Genomic DNA, 17,985 nt, shown 5'->3' with positions numbered 1-17,985 from the left:
GTACCTACCATAACGTTCCATGTTAGTTGTCTTCTCTCGCCTTCTTTCTTGCTGGATGGGTTCGGAGCCGATCCTCAGCTCAGACTCGGCACTTACTAAGCTCGAGAGCTAATTTTACCAGCTCAAGGCAACCCTATATCCCATGATGCAAGGCGCAGACTACCCAGATCTCGTTTGGTAGCTAAGGAAATTATGCAATATATTCTTCCAACTGGAGAGGAGGAAGAAAAAGTAACAATACTAAAAATGACAATCATAATCATCATAATCCTCTGAAAGGGATCAACCTAATCTAGTGACACTAGAAGCCGATTAGCTAGAAAAAGGGATAAAACCTCTTAACAGAAGAGGCATAATCTTCTCGGTCTGACCAGGCTAGGGGGATGGAGGGCGGGACGCAAGAAAGATGGCGAGAGAAGACAACTAACATGGAACGTTATGGTAGGTACATAACTTCTTAATGTTAAGTTGTCAATCTCGCCTTCATTCTTGCTGGATGGGACCGCGTCCCTAGCACCTCTATCCTGGGTGGCTCAATGGAACAGACTCTTGAGAACGGTGGAACCAAAATTCGCTCTGTCTCTGGAGGCCAAGTCTAATTTGTAATGTGAAACAAAGGTATGAGGAGAGGCCCATGTGGCTGCTGCACAAATAGTGTCTATTGGAAGTCTAGCCTGAAAAGCTGTAGATGTAGCTAGAGCTCTAGTAGAGCGGGCTTTTGGCCTAGAAATCAACTCTCTGCCTCTGAGCTGATAAATGTAAGTAATCACAGAAGACAGCCATCTAGATAAAGTCACCTTGGAGACTGGAAGGCCTTTCCTGTTCTCTGCATAGGATAGAAACAGTTGATCAGATTTCCTAAAATGTTTAGTTTTGTCCAGATAATATCTGAGTTGGCGGTGAACATCAAGACAATGTAGTTTTTGTTCCGCTCTATCAGAATAATTTGGGAAAAAAACTGGAAGATCAATGGATTGATTTAAGTTAGTCTGCGATGCCACTTTGGGTAAGAAAGACGGATTAGTCCTTAGAGATACCCTGTCTTTGTAGAAGATTAAGTAGGTTGGACGAATGCAGAGAGCATGACGCTCAGATACTCTCCTGGCAGAAGTAATGGCGACTAGAAAGAGTGTCTTCCAAGAAAGAAATTTCAATGAACAGGCAGCCGCAGGTTTGAAAGGGGGAAGAATCAAGGATGTTAAAATTAAATTTAGATCCCACTGTGGTGGGGGGGTCTCTAATCGGAGGTTTAAGTAAAAAGATACCTCTAAGGAATGCCTTGCAAAGTTTATGTGAATGTTGTGGTCCAAAAAGCCTATATGAAAATTCGAAATGGCTGCCAGCTGAACTTTTACTGTGGAGGAAGATCATCCTGAATGAAAAATCTCAGCTAAGAAGTCCAAGACCGAATGAATCGGAGCAGTATAGGGGTCTATATTCCTAGCTTTTGCCCAGAAGGAGAAACGTTGCCATTTACTAGTGTAAATCCTTCTGGTGGAAGATTTAAGGGAAGCTACTATGATATCCCGGACGGGATTAGAAATCATAGGAAGCCTGGCGAAGGATGGAAGTGGAGCAACCAAGCAGTGAGGTTGAGAGAAAGTATGGATTGGTGAAGCTGCCCTGACTGGTGGGTCATAAGATCTGGAACCGGGTCCAGATGCCATGGCTGTACCAAGAGATAACGATGTAGGAACAGAAACCATATCTGTCGAGGCCAATAAGGGGGCAATGAGAATCAACTTGGCTCTCAAGGCGGTTGCTTTCTGAATTACTTGAGGTATCACAGGAAAGGGGGGAAAGGCATAAAGAAGTCCCCGGGGCCAATCTTGGGTTAGAGCGTCTCTGGGGGGATGGCCTGGAAGGGGGAAGAGAGAGAAGAAGTCTGGGCATTTGCTGTTTTGAGGTGTAGCAAAAAGGTCACAGCAAGGAAGGCCCCACTCCTGAAAAATCTCTTCCGTCACTGATTGTTTGAGAGACCACTCGTGAGGCATGAGAATAGCTCTGCTCAACCTGTCCGCTATGATGTTGGATTTCCCGGGGATATGCGTTGCTATCAGAAACCGCTGAGAAGAGATTGCCCACTGCCAAAGTCTGAGAGCCTCTCGACACAGTGGATAGGACTTGGTTCCACCTTGTTTGTTGATATACCACACTACGGACATATTGTCCGTTTGGACTGCAATAGTTCCCAGGGGAAGAGAGTTGTTGAGGGCTTGCAACGTTAAAAGCACTGCTCTCATCTCTAGGACATTTAGTATTCGAAAGGTTGCCAAGTGCCATGGACCATCCTGCCCTGATAATGCCCTCCCCACCCGATCAGGGAGCCGTCCGATGTAACCGTGGTGACCGGGGCAGGAGGAACAAAGGGTCTGCCCTGATGGACTTGAGGGGATGATATCCACCAGGTCAGATGCCTTTTGCAAGTTGGAGTTATTGTGATCCTGTGACGCATGGGAAGTTGTTGAAAGGACCATTGGGCGAATAGCATCCATTGTAGAAGACGCATGTAAAAGCGGGCAAAGGGAAGAAGTGTTATGGAGGCCGCCATAAGACCCAATACTTTCAGAGCAAATCTGGCCTGAATTTTGTTGCTGAGAAGAATCACCTGGACGTGACTCAATGTCCAAGATCCTTTGGTCTGTTAACTTTGCTGAAAGTTGTACGGTGTCCAATTTTGCGCCTATAAAAGTAATAGATTGACAAGGCGACAAGGCAGATTTTTTGAAATTTATAGAAATCCCTAGCCCTCTGCAAATATTAATGGTGTAATCTCTGGCTTGGAGAAGTTGATGCCTGGTGGTGGCAGTGAGGAGCCAGTCATCTAGATATGGAAACACCTGGAATCCTTGACGTCTCAGGTGAGCCGTAACCGCTGCCATACATTTGGTGAACACTCTGGGGGCTGTAGTGAGTCCAAAGGGCAGGGCCCTGAATTGGAAGTGACTGGTCCCCAGCCGCAAGTGGAGAAATCTTCTGGAGCGCCTGTGAATTTTTATGTGATAGTACGCATCCTGAAGATCTACCGAGCACATCCAATTGTCCTTGCCCAGAAAGGGTAGAATGGACTGAAGCGTGACCATCCGGAATCTTGTTTTCTTTACAAACTTGTTTAGTTTGCCGAGATCTAATATTGGTCTCCAGTCCCCTGTCTTTTTTGGTACTAAAAAGAACCTTGAGTAGATTCCGGATCCTATTTGGTCTGCTGGGACTGGCTGGATGGCTCTTTTTGCTAGCAGTTTTGATATCTCTGGTACTGCTAAGTTCCCTTAGACCGGGTGGAACATCTGGAAGGGTTCCCTTTTGCTGAATTGGGGTTTGAATAAAGGGAATTTTGTAACCTTCGGATATAATCGACTGCACCCATTTGTCTTGAGAAAGGGAAAGCCAGGCTATTGGGTACAGCGATAATCTTTCCCCGACTGCCTCCGAAGGTGGAAATTGGGCAACATCTCAGGGATGCTGGAAGGGTTTGTCAGAAAGAGGCTCTATGCTACCCTGATTCTGCGGACCCCCTCTGCCCCTAGGGCGGTGTCTGTTGTTGTTACCCCCTCTGCCTATGGGGGTAAACTGACCTCGTGCGTCAGGCATGACTCCTTGAGATCTGCGGAACCACATTTTCCCTCCCTTCTGACCTTTCGGGTAAGGTCTTGAAGGGGTGGAGAAACGGACTCCTATGGCAGAAAGAGTCTTGCCATCTTGTTCGCATCTAGTCAAGGTGTCTTTCACTTGAGGTCCGAACAAGGTCGAACCATCAAAAGGGGAGTTTGTGAAGGACGCCTTGAAGGAGTCTGCAAAATTACAAAGCCGCATCCAGGATTGACGCCTTAAAGCCACTCCTGTGCCTGCGGCCCTACTCGCTCCATCGGCTGCATAAGAAATGAGCCGCATGGAGGAGTTAACAATGGAGTTTAGGATTCCTAGCTGTGAGCTAATCTTATCTTGAGACCCAGCAGCTGACGGATCCTGTAAAACTTCTCCCAACTCTTTAAGAACATCTCTTTGAAGGCGGGTGAAATGACACAAGTAGGTTCAGCGATTGCATGGCAAAGGTCGCTGAAGAAAAAATCCGCTTGCCGTACCTGTCCATAGTCCTAGAATCCTTGTTAGGAGGATGGACAGGTACTGAAGGATCAGCTAGTTCCTTTTTGGTGGCTGCAGCCACCACCATGGCATCAACCGGGACACCTTTTGTCAAATATTGCCTATCAGGTGGGGGCCGTAGTGAATTTAGAAGGCCTCCGAGGAATAGGTTCCACCGAATCCGGGGCCTTCTGAGCCACCACGTCCATAAGAGGGTCGAAAGGTGGAGACACCCAGGAGGTGGAGGGTCGAGATCCGAACGCCTCCAGGTATACTGACTCGTCCTCGGAAGGATTAAGGGAAGGCCAGTTCCCCCTCTGCTTAAGGAGTTCAAGGATGTCTGAGAAAGAGACATCCTCAGAGGAGGACCTTGGGGATCCCTCCGACTCATCCAAGGTCAGTATCAGATGTAATAGACTCGGGGGAGTCTAGATGTTTCCTCTTACATGTCCTCTTATGCGGAGGTTCACCTGACGGATCAGGAGAAGCCTCGGAAGAGGAAGATATTCCCAATGGGGAAACCTGAGGCGTTGGATCTCTGGGTCCGGGAGCAAGAGAGTGGGAAAAGACGTCAGCAGGCACTGTAGTGGGAGGAGCTGATGGAACTGACCATTGACTACGCCCAGGGGCTAGTACACTCCTCATCACCTCGAAGGCTCCCCCGTCAGAGAGACCAGAAGGTTCCCGCTCCGAAGAGATAGGAACTCCAGGCCTCACCGAGAGGGAAGGCTTCGAGGCAGATGTCGGGGCTGAGCTCACCAACACCGAAGCCCCGAGAGGGAGAACGGGGTCAGACAAGGGTCCGATGCCACTCGCCCCCTCGGAGCCGACGAGAGAGACCAGACGCCCGGATCCCTCCAATGAAGGCCTCAAGGAGAAAATCTGAGCGGAGGACGACAGAGCCGAAAGGGGGGGTGGGGGGTGGTGGTATCGGCTCCGAAGATACAACAGTCACGGCTCCGAGGAGCTCCGAGCTCTGTAAGAGAGTCGAAGGAGGAATGTTAGGTGGATGTGAGATAGCTACCGTCTGTTGAGACGGGCTACGGAGCATTTGGGCCAATGCCTGAGACTTTAATAGTCTACACACCACTCTCTCGAGGTCGTGATCAGACAGCCTGGATGACCGAGAAGAACGGCTCCGATGGCTCCGCTCCGAGAGCAGGGGTGATCTCGGAGCCAAACGTATCGATTCCAATGAGGGGGATCGTGATCTCTTTTTAGAGATAGGTGGAGCCGAAGGAGCCGAGGATATGTCGGCTCCAGCCGGATCCGACACTGAGTGCCCAGATCTGGCAGTATCGGCACCAGATGGAGCCGATACTGTGACTTCTAAAAGGGAAGGATCGGCTCCGGCCGGAGCCGATCTCGACACTGAAGAAGCAGAACCAGTAGCCGATGGCTTGGGACTTGAAGCCGAAGGCTTGACTGGTTTCGAGGGCTTCCCCGGAGCCGACTTAGTCGGGGAGCTCTCAGGCTTTAATAAGCCCTTCAATATTCATTTATTTCTGTGCTCCTGCAGGACTCTTGGGCTGAAGGCATGACAGATAGCACAAGAGTCCTGCAGGTGCAGAGGTCCCAGGCAGTAAACACAAGAAGTGTGACCGTCTGTCAAAGACATCTTCTGACAGCACGAGTCACACTTCTTGAAGCCTGAGACCTTTGTGTCCTTCGACATAGCTGTGTCGTGGAAACACAAGTGACAAGGAAACACAGACACACACACAAATAACACCCAATCCAATAATCTAAAACTAAACAGGGATACAACACACTCAAACACACAGAATCCCTGACAGGAAAAATTAGGAAAGGGGAAGGTCTAAGGCCTAACCCAGGGAAGGGGATAAATAACCCGAAAAAAAGGGAACACTAACGGGAATAGGGTTAAAATAAACGTTAAGGTTCACAGAACAACTAAGGTTATTAAATTTAAAAGGGATGAGACAAAGTCTTAATATGAAGAAAACTTACCTAGAGCTGGTAAAAGAGGCACCTCGTAAGCGAAGCGGCAAACGAGATCTGGGTAGTCTCCGCCTTGCATAATGGGATATAGGGTTGCCTCGAGCTGGTAAAATTAGCTCTCGAGCTTAGTAAGTGCTGAGTTGGAGCCGAGGATCGGCTCCGAACCCATCCAGCAAGAATGAAGGCGAGATTGACAACTTAACATGTGCTGTTAAAAGAAATGTTTACGCAGACAGCAAATGAGTGCTGGACACTTTTCAATAATGGAAGTGAAAATGAAAGTTAACTTTTTTAACACTAGATCCATGTTGTCTTGCTCTATTCAGCTCAACAGTGGAGTTTTCGGATCCAGGGCTCTGACTCCTTCCATACCCATAATTCCTTCAGATCAAGTTTGCCTTCTTGTAGTTATTACTTCACTTAGTAAGTATAAAAGCATCAAAAAATGGAACAGCAGCAACTGGCTTGTCAAAAAGAAAAGGCCGCTGGTCAGGTCCAGCTGTTCAGCTGAGAGCCAAACAGTGATCATTTAGAATGGGGGCAGATGGAGCAAGGGAATGCTGAGATGGACAGAAAAAAGACAACACAGATTTAGTGCTGTGATAAGTACAAACTTTTATATTTGACATTGCTTTTTTTGTCCATCTCAGCAGTTGGGACAGATTATCAAGCTACACAAAATCCATCCAGCGTCATGGGCAGACATTCATAAGTATGATGGAGCTAAAGAATGTACTAGATCTGGACTGTACAGCCAATCTGCAATGCAACACAACTTTATTACTTATTTTACACTTGTTTACAGGGAAAGTCCGACAAGGCATGGATCCCATTTTCAACAGAGGCCCAGGGAGAAAAGCTCCACAAAGATTAATACAGCAAATACAGTAAATACATATGTTAATAAAGTACAGTACAAAGTCAAAAAGTTAATAAGGTACAGTTTCAAGGCCAAGAAAGGAGCAAAAAAGTAAATACACTGAGGAGAATAGTGTGCTACAATAAACAATACAGTTGAAACGGCATTTTGTTCAGTCATTTGGGTTACACTCATCTGTGGCTAGCACAGCAAACACACACCGAGTAAGTATACAAAGGAGTTATTGCAAGCTTTCATAGAGGGTAAAATATAATATCTAATTAAGTGAAGTGACCCAGGGTCAGAACTACATTACCAAGAAATATGTAAATAGGAAAAGAGGAGGTTTCTGAAATTATTTTTGTTTTCAGATGTCCCAATATCTATGGGAATGGTATTCCATTGCTTTTGCAACAGAAATGGAAAACAGAGAGTCCCCCAGAGGTATTGTAGCTTTTGCCTGTCAGACAGTGCTTTACCAGTGGATCTTAATAGAAGTTTGTTGCAATACATATTAACTAGACCTTGAAGAGCAGGAACGCTATCGGAATAATATAGAATTTAGTAGGCTAACTGATTACACATCAAGGGGGTTAGGCAATTCTAGACAGGAAAGTTGCTTGACTGCTATGCAGTGATGTGTCCTGAATGCTAAGTCAACAGCAAACCTAGCTATTTTATTATAGCAGGTGTTTAGTTTGTTAAAGTCTGCTTTGTTTAGGTTGATGAATATGAAGGAGGCATAGTGTGTGGATAGTAGGTGGGTTCTGGCGATGGTGGCTTTACTGTCACTGGTGAAGTACTTTTTGGAACTATATAGAGTTCCAAGTTTTTTATGGACTTTCTTTATTGTCTGCAATGTGCATATCAAATTTCAAGCTGTGATCTATGACAACCCCTAGAAGTTTGGTGTGTTGGACAGGTGTGATAGGGGTGTTATTAGCAGAGAATATTTTGAATGGTGGTATGGGGTCTAAGGCTCTAGTGGGACAGAACATCATTAGCTGTGTTTTACTGGGGTTAAGTATTAGTTGAGAGTTGGCTAACTGGGTTTCAACAGCAGTAAAGGACTCGTGTCAATTGCTGGAGTTGAGGGAGTGATGGGGCAGAGCAGATTAGAGTGGAGTCATCAGCATTTTGGACTACAATGGCATGCCAGGTAGCTTTGTGGAGTTGGTTGGTGAATATGCTGAAAAGAAGAAGTCCAAGATTGTATCCTTGAGGGAACCCTAGGGTGACAGGCAGGAGGGAAGATAAGGAGTTTTGCTAATTTAATCCTTGTTGGCGGTTGGTTAAATAGTCTTGAAACCACACTAGTGTGGAGTGGCTGAGATTAAGATCAGAGAGAGTAGAAATAAATTTGGGATGGGAGAGTATCGAAGGCCTTGGAGAGATAAAGGAATACAGTGGATACTAGGCTACCATTGTTTTGATGTTGGTTTACTGTGTTGGTAAAACTAATAAGGGCTGTGGTAGTACTGTGATGGGGTGGAATCCATGCTGGGTGGTGTTTAGCAGTTTATTAATGAGGAGATGGTGCATTATGCATTTTTTGTGGATTTTAGATAAGGGGGATAGAATGGCAATTGGATGGTAATGAGATAATTTCAGAGTTACTTCCTTTGTGGAGTGGTGATATATGCAAAATTTTCCACAGAGAAGGAATGCGTTGTTCTGATAGAGAGAGGTTAATGAGCATGAAGATTGGGTAAGAGATGGCTTTGGCTGTGACTTTTAGATATTCTGCAGGTAATTTGTCGGCAGCCAGGGTTGTGGGTTTAAGCCTATTTAGGTATTTATATATTGTGCTAGTTGGGACAGGCTGTAAGGAGAAGAGGTTTTGGTCTGCTGGTACAGGAGATAGGTTTGGATGTGAAGTGGGAAAACTATTACTGGTGAGAGCTAGGATGTATTTGGTGAAGTGTTGGTTGAATTGGGTGGCAATATTATTGGTGGTGATATCAATGTTAGGGGGTGGAGTACCGGTCTTTCCTGGTCATAGGATTTTATTAATGGCAGCCCAGAATTTCTGTGTGTTATTTTTGTGATTGGTTTGAATGCCTATATACTGGTTCCTTTTGTCAATCCTAATTTGTTTTTTTGGCTTGGTTCCTTAGTTCCTGGTATGCTTGTCTATTTGCAAGAGTTGTATTGTGATGCCACGAGTCCAATGCTTTATCTCAGTTTTAGTAGTAGATGCGTATCTCTGGTTAGCCAAGGGGCATATTTCGATTTAGTTATGACAGTTCTGATAGGGGCAAGATGATTGAGAATGTATAAGAAAGTCTTACTGAAGTAGTCTACTACACTTTCCCGTGAGAGAGATGACGGTGGTCTCCAGTTGCATCGATTAAGTGCAGATATGAAGTCATGGGTTTTGAAATTCTTTGTATACCAAATCTGTTTGGAGGGTGGAGGAGTTTAATGGATTCATTTGGTGTCTAATTATAAAAGTGGGAAGATGGTTGCTGAGGGTGCCTGGGAGGGAGGATTGAGATGGTCTGTTACTAATGATCCAGTCTAGGATGGACTCCTTTTTTTGATGCTTTATCAAACTGATTAGTTGAGTGAAACCATGTAGATTAATGCGGTTAGTGGGGTGCAGCAAGTTACAGGAGGACCAGTCGATATTAATGTCACCTAGTAATATAGTTTTTTGGGGAAATATCTGGGATGCCCGGTCCAGAATGGATTCTACTGTGTTAATGTTACTGCCAGGAGGTATACGGTTACCAATTACATGTGTTTTTTTAGTTGATTTTCAGCTTAGTGAACATAGATTCGGCATTACTGAACTTGGATTGTCTGTTGGCTAACAATTCAATGGTCAGGTTGTTTATGAAGAGGAGGGCAATGCCTCTACCTCTTTTGGATATTCTGTCTTGTCTAAAAACACTGTAACCAGGTGGAACAAAGTCATTATTGTTGTTTAGTGGTTTTAACCACGTCTCTGTGAGGAGGACTATGTCGGGGGAGTATAGGGCCAAGGTATCGTGTAGCTCTGGGATTTTCTTCAGCATGCTCCTTATGTTTATGTTGAGTATAAGGAGATCTGTTGATTTCTTGGAGGAGATTAGAATGCTAATTGTCTGGTAGCAGGAGGGGGTTGTTATTGTTTGCAGGGCCAGGGTTTGGGTGCACAACTCCACTAAGTATGATTCAGGATGCTATTTGGATTACAGTTTTTAGGCATTTGATTATAGATGTGTTATATTTTGAGGAAATTTGGTTGTTTAGTTGATGTGGGGTTGCTCTGAATGTGGCAAGGTCAAGATCTGAGATGTTGTAGATAGGAGATGTTACTGAAAAGGCTGGTTCGTCTTATTAAAGAATATGTCAGGTAGGGGATTTAGTCTGAAATTGTGACTTGCTAGTGTAGTGGTAGGAGGCTAAGTGTGAGGGGATAGCAAGGCTTATTATTAATGTAAAGGTTAGGGGGTGACATTTTGATCAAAGAGCGGTTGCTGTATTGTTGTGAAGTTTTAAGTATATTTGCAGAACTGAATAGGGATTCAGGTGTGGCTATACTTTATGTAGATTGTGGTTCGAGTGGGGGGATTAGGTAAGGAGTATTATTAGCCTGAAGAAATTGTACAATTTGGGTTTTGTATGAGTGAGGTGATGTGGAGTGAAGGCAGATGGTGATGTGAACTGAAGACAGTGAGAAGAGGAGTAGCTATATAGAAATGAGGTTGGTGTGAGGAAAGAGGATCAGGTGAGTGGCTAGTTAGGTATAAAGGTCAGGGGCTTGGGGGTGGGTGCAAATGGGGGTAGGGTAGGTGAGTGGAGTGAGCGAAGTGATAGGTGAACGGAGTGGAAAGAGCCACATTCCAGGTACAGGCAACTAAAAACAATCAACTGCTCTAAACTACTGGGTTCTTAGTAGTAAATCTGTTTGTCCAATAAACTACAACACTTGCTATTGTAGCTATTAGTGAGACTGCCTTGGTATTGGCAGCTGGGAGCTTAAGTACATTTTTATAGTAAGAGGGCTACGGTTAAATAGAACAATGGAAAAACTGAAACAAAATGTATTTAAGTTGGGAAGGAATTCTATAGGGAAGATTTAAAATTCAAAAGCTGTCGGGTGACCAAATTACTATAGGGACTAGAGAAAAACTATAATCCAGTACCATGTGCAAGCCACAGTAATAATACTGGAGAAGGAAAAAAAAAGTATAAAAACAAAGTTATGAACTGCAGCCTAAGTAGCTGCAGTTCATATCTCATCTACAGGAAGTTTACCGATGTCTCAACTTAGCGTTAGAAAAGAAAAAAAAAAGTTGCTCTGACTTTCTAATATTCTTTGCGTGATGTAAATAAAATCTCCGTTTAAGATGAACATCCATCAAACTGAAAAAAACATTAGCAGGTAGATAGTCTGGTGAAGATCAACTTCAGAAGCCATTCTTGGTAGAAAATACGGATTTGTTCACAAGGATACCTTATCCTTATTAAAAATAAGGCAAGCAGGTCTTTGAAGGCAATGCTTGCAGTTTAGACTCCTAACTGAACTAACTGCTACCAGGAAAGAATGTCTGCTGAGTAAGGAATTTCAATTCCACTGAGGATGCAGGGCTCAAAGAGAGACCTAGCTAATGCCTGAAAAATGATGGCAATATCTCATGTAGGAAACTGGATACCCAATTGGAGATCTGAGGAGAAAAATTATCTTCAAAAAAGCCTTGGAAATTTTTAAGAGGCAATGGAAGTTTGAGTATGGCCCATGTGAAAATTGGAAATAGTTGCTAAGTTCATTTGACGGTGGAGAAACTACAGCCCTTCCGACACAAACCTGCTAAGAAATCTAAAAAGGATGCTAATGGCGAAGAAAAGGGTCCAGACCTTTGAAGGAAGCCCATAAGACAAACCTTTTCCATTTGCTAAGATAAACCTTCACTGTGTTTGGGTATTTGAGAGGATGACAAAATATGAATGACTGGAGCAGACAGCCTGGCATCTCTCGCCACAATTACAACTGGAGAAACCATGTGGTGAATTTCAGGGCTTTTAAAACTCAGTGAAGCTGACCAAAAGGATGAATCAGAAGATGTGGATTCAGCACCAATGGACGGTATTTCAGATGAGGCCAGAGGAAGGGGAAACAAACCTGCCAGAATCAAAAGGGCACAATGAGAATTACTATTGCCTTACACCTCATAGCTTTCTGGAGAAAAATAAGTTATGTACTCACCACAGCGTTCCATTTGAGTTGTTGCTTTTCACTTGAGAGAGACTGATCTGGCACAGATCCGACTCGGCTGTATACTCCAGCATCGGATCCAAAGTCCAAGCTCCTCCCATACCCATAATGTCCCACTCTCCCTCCTCCCCTCAGATCGAGTTTGTTGCAGAACAGCACCAACCCTATATAGTATATGTGCCTATAAAACCTGGCACAACTGTCAAAAGGCCCATATACTTAAGCTAGCCAGGACAAAAGGGCTTATATGTCCCTTCAGTCCAGTCGACTACACAGCCCAGAAAAGACAGGGGGATGGAGAGGACGGTTGAAGACAAATGAAAAGCAACAACTCAGATGGACTATGATGGTAAGTACACAACTTATCTGAAGTTGTTGTTTTCATTTGATATAAAACCTGAGGGACAGAGTAATTAGGTACCAAAAAGCCTCGGAACTCCCATGAAAGGATATTCTGGAGCACGGCTGAGCCAAAAAGATGCTCTGCTCCTGAACAGAAGATCCAATTTATGAGAAATAAAGGTATGTGACAAGGACCAGGTAGCAGCAGAACAGATATCAAGAGGAACCCTGGACCAACAGGCTGCAGAAGTAGAGACTGATTTGGTGGAATGCACCTGGACATGTCAGGGTAGAGACAAACCTTTAGCTCGATTGGCCAAAGAAATACACTCTAAAATCCAGCAAGCAATTTTAACCTTAGAGACAGGCTTTTCCCAAATGAGGCTTAGAAAATGAGACAAAAAGTTGATCTAATTTACACAAGCTTTTGGTTCTATGCAGACAGAAATGCAACTGCCTGTGCACATCTAGTAAGTGCAATTTATACTCCCCTCGGTTTTGGAAATTTGTGAAGAAAACTGGCAAATTAGTGACCTGGTTAATATTCAATTCCGAAGCCACCTGATTGATCTTCAGGGGCACACTGTCTTCATGAAAAACTAGATAAAGGGGGCTGACAGATAAATCTTGATGTTCAGAAACCCTTTTGGCCAAGGTAATCGCCAGCAAAAAAGCAGTCTTCCACAATAAAAATTGCAAATCAACTGAGGCGGCTGGTTCAAACAGAGGAGAAACCAAAGCCTGCTAAACAAAGATTAGCTCCCAAGGAAGCGTGGGGTCCTTAACCAGAACCGAAGAAGAAAGGTACCTTTCAGAAAGGCCTTACAGAGTTTAGATGAAGCTAAGGAGGCCACATTTTCACCCACATGGAAATTAGAAATCGCTGCCAACTGGACCTTAAGAGTAGAGAAGGTAGCATCGTTATTAAAAATATTTGCTAAAAATTCCAAAATGGTGGAGACTGGCATTGTAAAGGGATCCAGGTCATGCTGAGAAGCCCAGATTGAAGAAGGCTTCCATCTGCTAGAGTACATCCTCCTGGTAGAAGTCTTGTGAGCAACAATCAGCATCTTTCTGAGAGGAGAAGAAAGCCCGGGAGTCCTGGCTATCAAGGAAATTGCAGCAGCCAAGCGGTGAGCTTCAAACTGACTAAATCCGGGTGAGAAACTCCTGATGGGTGAATGATCAGATCCAGCACCGGATCAAGAGTCCAGGGAGGACACACTATATGGGACGAGAATGGGGAACCAAACTTGAAAAGGCCAGAAAGTGTTAGTGAGGATTAACTGAGCTCCCCAGCCACCCAACTTTCTGAATAAACTTAGGAATTAGAGGAAGCGGAGAATACACATATAGTAGACTGGAGGGCCAAGCATGGACTACAGCGTCTCTGGGTGATTCCCCCAAAGGGGAGATCAGAGCAAAATGCTCACTACACTTCGCATTGTAAGGAGAGGCGAAGAGATTGCAGCAAGGCTGACCCCACTTTAGGATGACCTTGTCCACTACTGACAGATTCAGAGACCACTCGTAGGGCATCAGATAGATCAGCTGAGTCTGTCAGCTAGGATGTTGGACTTCCTAGAATGTGTGTTGCCACCAGAAAACAGCTGGTGGAGATCGCCCACTCCCACAATCTCATGGCCTTGCGGCAAAGGGGATAAGATATGGTTCCCCGTTTGTTGATGTACCAGACTACTGACACATGGTCTGTATGGCAATTGTCCCAAGAGGAAGAAAGGCATGGAGACCTTGCAATGCCAAAAGGACTGCCCTCATCTACAGGACACTGATATGCAGACTGGTCTCCAGAGCAGACCACGTGCCTTGGACCGTCCTTCCCATGCAATGCACCCCACCCAAGCAGGGAGGCATTGTGGTCACCGTGATCATGGGAGAGGGAAGAAAGTACACTTGTGTACACTTAACATAAATGTAGATGTTTGAGTGTATTCACTGTTGCAGTCATTACATTTGGGTAATCTGCTGGCAGGTTGCCCTCAGTCGGCCTGATTAAAAAAGTCTTGCGTCGGTTGCTGTCCCTTTCTTACATGACGTCAGGTTGTCAGAGGTATAAAACATGTAGCAGACGTCATTACATCAATTTTTCTTGCCCCAGATGTCAGGTGCTCCCCAAATGGGGAGGAAATAAAATTAAAAACATAAAAATATACCTCCAACCAAAAGCAAATACACCAAAAAGGCTTTTAAGAATAGTAACTGAAAGTAGAGGTATAGTCAGAAAAAAACAGGGGGCTTGGAGGGAGGGTAACCAGGACTGAAACAGTTAATACACTCTAACATCTAAATTTATGGTAAGTGTACACAACTGTACTATGTTCTTCGTGTTTCACTGTTGCAGTCATTACATTTGGGTAGATTCCCAAAGCTATGGTTGGGAGGAGGAATTTATACAGCATTAGGACCAGCTATAAGGCCCTGTAAGACAGCAAGCCAGCTCTGGATTGAGAAAATTGGTAAATGATGATGCTTGGTGAAAGTATGTACAGAAATCCAGGTAGCAGCTTCTACAATATCTCTGGTAGGAACAGCTCTGATAAAGGCTGCAGAAGTAGATGCAGCCCTGGTGGAGTGAGATCTGATCCCCTGGAGGATAGGTTTTCCATGTTGCTTATAGCAGAAATGATTACAATGGTTTATCCATTTAGAAATGGTTTGTTTTGAAACAGCCTCCCCCCCCCCCGTGCCCCAGCAGCAAATGCTACTAGCAACTGATTAGATTTTCTTCAAAATTTAGTTCTGTCCAAGTAGAATGTTAAGTTGTCTGTGCACGTCCAAGGAATGCAGAATCCGTTCCCCTTTGCTCTGTGGATTGGGAAAGAAGGTTGGGAAATGAATGGACTCAGACAAGCTCCTCTTGGTCCTGCAGAGTGGTCCTAGCTACAGAGAACTCAGAAAAGCGACTACTTTCTTGATTTAAGTATCTTTGCTGTTTTTTTTACTTGACATACCTTCTCTAGCTTACCTTAAACAAGCTTAAACTGTTTTTTAGCTGTTTGTTGCATTATTTAATATCTGCACTTAAAGTTACATTTTAGTCGAAAATTGGTCGAAAGTTTGTTTGTTTAATTTAACTGTTGAGGCTGCCCACTAAAGTGTGCTAGCCTGTGTAACTGATTTACTACTGTTTCTGCATTTTCTGTGTGTTTTCTATCTAAAAACAAAAAAAACAAAAAAATAATCCTTGTTTTCCCGCCTCTCCTCGACTAGTTTAGACCAGTTTACAGGCTTTGCTGTATTCTGGGCTGTGGTGTAGTTCCTGTGTTGTCCATTACCTTACTTGGATAGAAGGAAGTTTCTTTGCTCACCAGTGGGAGTGGGGAGCCTTGAGCAGCCTACCTGTCCCTGTAGGAAGTGACCTCAGCACAAGAGCTGTAGTAATTGGTTGTTTTGGACCATTTCTAGCTTTTTTGAAGTTCCCTGTTTAAAATTCGCGATTGTGCGCATAGTGCAGCGCCGGTTAAACTTCTTCTGGCTCCGCCAAGTCTGCTCTTCAAATTTTCCCTTAAGGAAGCTCTACTCTCAGTATAATCAGACTACTCGCTATATTATAAGCCTAGCACTTGTTCTCAAAACTTCTCTTCTAAGTAAGCACTCTCATACTAAAGTAAGCACTACATCCACCTACCACCCCTGTGAATATCCACTTCCCTCTTAAAGGCACAGCACTCCCTTATACTGTTCTAGCATGTCGAGTGGTAGATTACTGGCATCCTCTCCAGTTCAGCTGGTTAATCTGGGAATCTTGAGACAATGCTACAATTGTCTCATGTACACAGACAACCCTCTCCTCCTCCCAACAAACACAAATACATGTGAGAGATGCAACTATATAGCCAAGCTGGAGGCTGAACTCTCTCAACTCAGGGCTGGCATGACCAGACAGGAGGAGATGGTAACCACACGCACAACAAACCCAGTCCCACATAGACCTACCACAACTGCAAACCAAACACATAAAAACACAAAGACATACTCGGAGGCTCTAATAAAAAACTTACCAAAACAACAGAGGCTCCCAAAGCAGAAATCCAAAAATCCACCACCTCAAAACAAAACACATGCAACACATACTTCATAAATCAGTGTGTCAAACAATCACAGCCCTTAAGGCCAAACACCATGCCTGATACACTAGTAATAGGTGACTCTCTAGTCAGACACACTGATGTCCCGCTTAACAGGCTGAACAAGGAGAAGGTGACTGTGAGCTGCCTATCGGGAGCTAGGATCCGCCACATAACACACGCACTCAGGTCACTCCAAAGCAAGTACAAATATGACTCCGTCATTGTCCATGCTGGCGTGAATGACCTGAGACGTACCTCCCTGGACTACATGAAGAGAGACAGAGAAGCTCTTTGATTATGTAGCCCAGGCTGGTATGACCCTGACCCTGAGCAGCATCTTGCCATCACCAAGAATGATGCCACAATACAAAGACAAGATGATCAGCTTTAATAATTGGCTCAAGTATTGGTGTCATTCTAAGGGGATCCAATGTCTGTCTGCTTGGGATGACATGTTGGGCAAGCCACGCTGCTTCGCAAGGGACGGCTTGCACCTGTCACCACTGGGCTTCCGGATATTGGCTAAGGCTCTTGCCACCCCCATAGTGCCTTTTTTAGGCAAGGCTCAAAAGACAAACCCACCTCCTTAGAAAACAAAAATGGAAAAAAACTAAGGGTAATGCTGCTCAACGCCAGAAGTCTAAATCTCAAGATGCAGGCACTCGAGGCACTCCTCAGTATGGAGAACATCGATGTCTGTGCAGTAACTGAAACCTGGTTCAAGGCTCCTGAGAGCACCCAGCGCTACCAGGCTATACCTCGTATCATGCTTTTCGGCCCCAAAACCCGGGCCAAACCACAAAGGGAGGGGGAGTGTCCATATTCATCAAGGACACCCACACCTCCAGGTTAGTAGCAACACATGAAGCATCGGAGACCATACAGGTGCAACTAACCATAGGCAAAACTGCTATACAACTCCCAATCTCAGGAATCCCACTCAGCCTTCCTGAAGACATTGGAGGATATGAATGTATCACAAAACACCATCATACTGGGAGACTTCAACTACCCTAACATAGATTGGGTACATTATTCTAGCCCTAACACCCTAGCCCAAAGGTTCCTGGAATTCATAAATTCAAATGCACTGGAACAACTAGTCACCTCTCCCACTAGGGGAGATAATATACTAGACCTGATCATCACAAACATGGGGACAAAATGCTCCACACCGGAGGTATACCCCTCACTAGTGAGATCTGACCACAAACTAATCACCCTGGATATACATATCCCACCTCCACCCCCAGCACAAAAGACCACAGTGAAAAACTTCTCAAAAGCAGACTTCACTCTTCTTAAGACTGAGATGGTATCCTTTAAGCCCACTGGGCCAGTGGATACCACATCCCACAATGCTGAATCCTTCACAAATGCTTTCTATGGACATCTCCAAGAATACATGGATCATGCAATTCCAAATAAATCCAAGACCCTCTCCA

At 44.6% G+C, this 17,985-nt stretch overlaps 1 protein-coding gene across 1 annotated transcript in view; it reads right to left on the bottom strand.

Annotated features, from left to right (window-relative positions):
- Positions 1-17,985, bottom strand: part of TAOK1 (TAO kinase 1) — a 3,628,992-nt gene that overhangs the window by 2,155,595 nt on the left and 1,455,412 nt on the right. The window lies entirely within an intron of this gene.

The sequence above is a fragment of the Protopterus annectens genome, chromosome 13.part0 (genome assembly GCF_019279795.1).
Source record: "Protopterus annectens isolate FY-2018-M chromosome 13.part0, PAN1.0, whole genome shotgun sequence".
Taxonomy (NCBI): domain Eukaryota; kingdom Metazoa; phylum Chordata; order Ceratodontiformes; family Protopteridae; genus Protopterus; species Protopterus annectens.
The sequence above is the reverse complement of the archived record's forward strand: the minus strand, read 5'-3'. Positions and strand labels throughout refer to the sequence as shown.